The following is a 3,684-nucleotide window of genomic DNA, read 5'->3' as shown; positions in this document are numbered from 1 at the left end:
TATTTCTTTATAGCTAATAATGGTATATATAAGTGTGAGATATTATTGTTATATCGAATATAAACTGAAGTATTTTTTAACGATCACTGGTTTTCAGTTTTCTAATATGAAGAAAGTCTATTCCATTCAAACAAATCTTTACAGGTTTCCTCTCCTCCTCCTTTAAAATGTTTAGTACAGGAGATGAGATTTATGCCTTAGCACAGACCTAGAAACATCAAGAATCATCCTGGAAACTAACATTGAACAGATAATTCAGATCCAAATTCAGAACGAAAGCAGAAATTCCTCTGTAAGAGCAGCCTGGAAGATCCCAGTGGGAAAGTACAGATGAAGAATGCAGAACATTTAAATCAAGTTACAGCTCACTCAGGCTGCCTACATTTTAATTTTTCCCCCACTTAAGAAAAGTATGCTGCTAAAATTTTTTTTTCTTTAGTGGGGTAAGAGAGTAAAGGGTAAAGGTATCCCTTATCTAACACCGTTCATAGAAATGTTTTTAGGAAATAATTAAAAGAACTGCTTTTTCCACCAAGAGTTGAAAATTTGGTTTGATTTTGGAGTATATCCAAATTTGGAAAATTCTGCTGTACCCATCTGTTGAGCATTTTGTACGCCACAAAAACAAACCCTTTAAATATACATCAAATAGCACACTGAAGTAGGTTACAATTTAGGTAACTCTGAAAAATAAAGCTCATCAATTTAGAAACAAGGTTTTATATATCACATCCCAAAAGGGATATTTTCTAAGGATTTTTAGTTTCTTTGTTGAATTTTTTATCATTAAAAAAATACATTTCATACCGAATAGTTTCTTTGGTGTGAAAAACTATAATAGTACACAGGATCCTAATGAGACAATTAATAATGTGAAATAGGAAGTAAAGGGCTAAAGGTGTAAGGAAAGTGGGAAGGGTGGGGGAAAGGTAATAAGGGAGAGGAAAAAAATATGAGAAACTGAAAAAATGGAAATAAAGTGTTTGTAAATGGGGAGGGGAGGAGGGGGTGAAGGGAGGGCAGGGACAAGGGGAAAAATGAGGATCAAGACCTATTATGTAAAGGTACAGAATCCCAATGATGAATGTAACTGTATTTGTATACCTAGATTGTACCAATAACCTCAATAAAAAAGAAAAAAAAACATTTCATGGGTCATACTTATAAGGTCAGGATTGGCTGTAGCTCCTTAAAAATTATGAAGACTGAAAAGTACAGAATTATGAAGAAGGTCACCTAAGGAGTAAGATGGTATGGAAGCCTCTTATTCTACTACCCTATTAGAGATATATAGGTGGCTTAATCTACCTTGTACACCTCTCTAACACTCTTCCTCTAATCTGATTATAATTAGTTTTTATTATAGAACAGTGTTGATTAACTATAGTTAATGGATTAATTCCATAATTTCTTGGCATGTGCACATCCTTAGTTAACAGCCTTCATTCTTAGACTTCATTGCTTTAGTTACCCCGACACTTTCCTAAAACCACTGTGGGCCTCTCCTCAATGCAGTTCTCTTTTCTTCTATAGATCTAGTCCTTAGCTGGTTCTCAACCTATTCATCCCCTGAGTTAGCTTTTTTTAAAAAAAATTTTTTCCCCTGCAGCGGGGATCAAACTCAGGACCTTGCACACTTGCAAGGAAGGCACAGCACCCCTGAGCTAAATGCCTGGGTGACTTGGCTTTTTAATTAAGTCTGACTTGTGCAATCAACCTGCTTGAGACCCTGGGTCTGATCCTCAGCACCAAAACAAAAGCAAAAGAAAAAGAGGAATGGAATGAAATAATAAAACTTAAATATTGGTGAAGTTAATATAAAGGCTTTCATTATAACACTATATAGACAGTAGACTCCCATTAAGGAGTTCCAAACAAATTTGCTATATTTACCTTGGATTGAGGACAATTAAAGGTTGGAAAGTAAAGATTACATAAGAAATCCATATCGAAGTTGCCTGGAGCAATTTTTAGGCAGACTAATCAGGATAAGGTTCACAAAAGGATTCCTCGGCTCAATCCCCTGCTGTAGACCCAAAGCCTTTTGCATACTGGTAGGTAAAATGATCAGGGGATAGTGAAGAGAAATATCTGGGGCTCCTTGATATGGGAGCCTTACTGACTACTACAAGAGCTATTAATAAAGCCCTGATATGGCTGAACTTTCACTGAGAGAACAGAAAAACGTAAGAGTTGGTAGGATTATGAATATCGGAACATTTAAATGAACTTTAAAGAAGTTTGAACTGTAAAGAAGTTTTTTTTAACATAAATGTTTGCTATTGCTGTTATTGTTTCTTCTTGTTTTTTGGTACCAGAAATCAAATCCAGGACCTTGAGCTAAAGAGGCAGGTGTGGCGCCACTGAGCTAAAATCCCTGGCCATATTACTGATTTTTTTTGAGACAGGGTCTTGGTACGCAATTCAGGATGACCTTGAATTCACTGTGTAACCTAGGCTAGCCTCAAACTCACTGTAATCCTCCTGCCTCAGCCTTCACAGTGCTGGAATTACAGGTGTGCAGTACCACACCTGGCTCAAGGCCATATTCCTATTCGATATTGTAAAAGAGAAAGCATGTTGATCTACCAAGCAATATTAATTGGATATGCTGACTAGGAAGAGTAAGATTGCCTGACTCCTCGTAGTGTAGATTATCAGTGAAGGTGTGGACACATTATTCAATAGCTCTATGTGAACTCTACACTGGGCTTATGGTAAAAGCCTGTGAGTGTCTCCCGGCAACAATTTCTGGGACTGTGGACTACAGGGTTTTGACTTGGAGGGCACTTACTACCTTACTTTCAGACGTTAATCAAAGATATCCCTATGAATGAAGGGCATAAAATAATCTTAATGGACCAAATTGCATGCTGTTTTCCTAGCAACGGTAGAATTGCACTGTGGGGTGTGTGGGGAGTATGTGTGTGTGTGTGGGGGGGGTCTGTTGTAGCACTTGCCTATAATTCCAGAACTCTAGGAGGGTGAGGCAGGAGGATCACAAGTTTGAGCCCAGCCTGGGCAACTTAACAACTTAGTGAGACCGTATTTCAAAACTAACAAGAAAAGGAGGGGTGGTTCAGTGACACAAAACAAAACAAGTACAAAATCCTATGATTGGGCTTTACTGACTTCTGAGCACTGACCAATGGCCTTGCCATACATTCAGGCAGGGGGACAATAGAAATCTAGCTTATCAAGTGGTACTGGATCCATATCTGAGGGGTACATTAAATCAGGACATGTTGATGTTCTTCAGAAGAACTAAAAATTTGGAAGGTGATTGGAACTGTCAAGTAGATATCCCCATGCTCATTTAAGGTGACCCCCTCGGGCAAGAAATAAGTGTATGGGCGGGGGGTTTGGCTCCGTGGTTCGGCTGCCTGCCTTGCAAGTGCAAGGGCCCAAGTTCAATCCCTGGTACCAAAAAAGGAAAAGAAAAGAGTGGATATGGGGCCACTGCAGCAATACAAAGGTAGGCTGATTAATTTGTCTAGATTAATTTGTCCTACACCCTCTGAGGCACATAATGCCCATAAGAACTGTTCTGTTTGCAGGCAAGAGAGACAGATGGCTATGTGACAGATTCCCTGGGAGGAAGTCTCTGAACATAGCTGGCAAGTCAGACTGATATTGCTGGTTCTGAGGGACTACAAGTAGGTCCCCCCCGACCGCATTACCAGG

This window comes from Fukomys damarensis, unplaced genomic scaffold (genome assembly GCF_012274545.1).
Source record: "Fukomys damarensis isolate Sample0158 unplaced genomic scaffold, DMR_v1.0_HiC HiC_scaffold_11, whole genome shotgun sequence".
NCBI classification, from domain to species: Eukaryota; Metazoa; Chordata; class Mammalia; order Rodentia; family Bathyergidae; genus Fukomys; species Fukomys damarensis.
Note: the sequence above shows the minus strand (reverse complement) of the source record.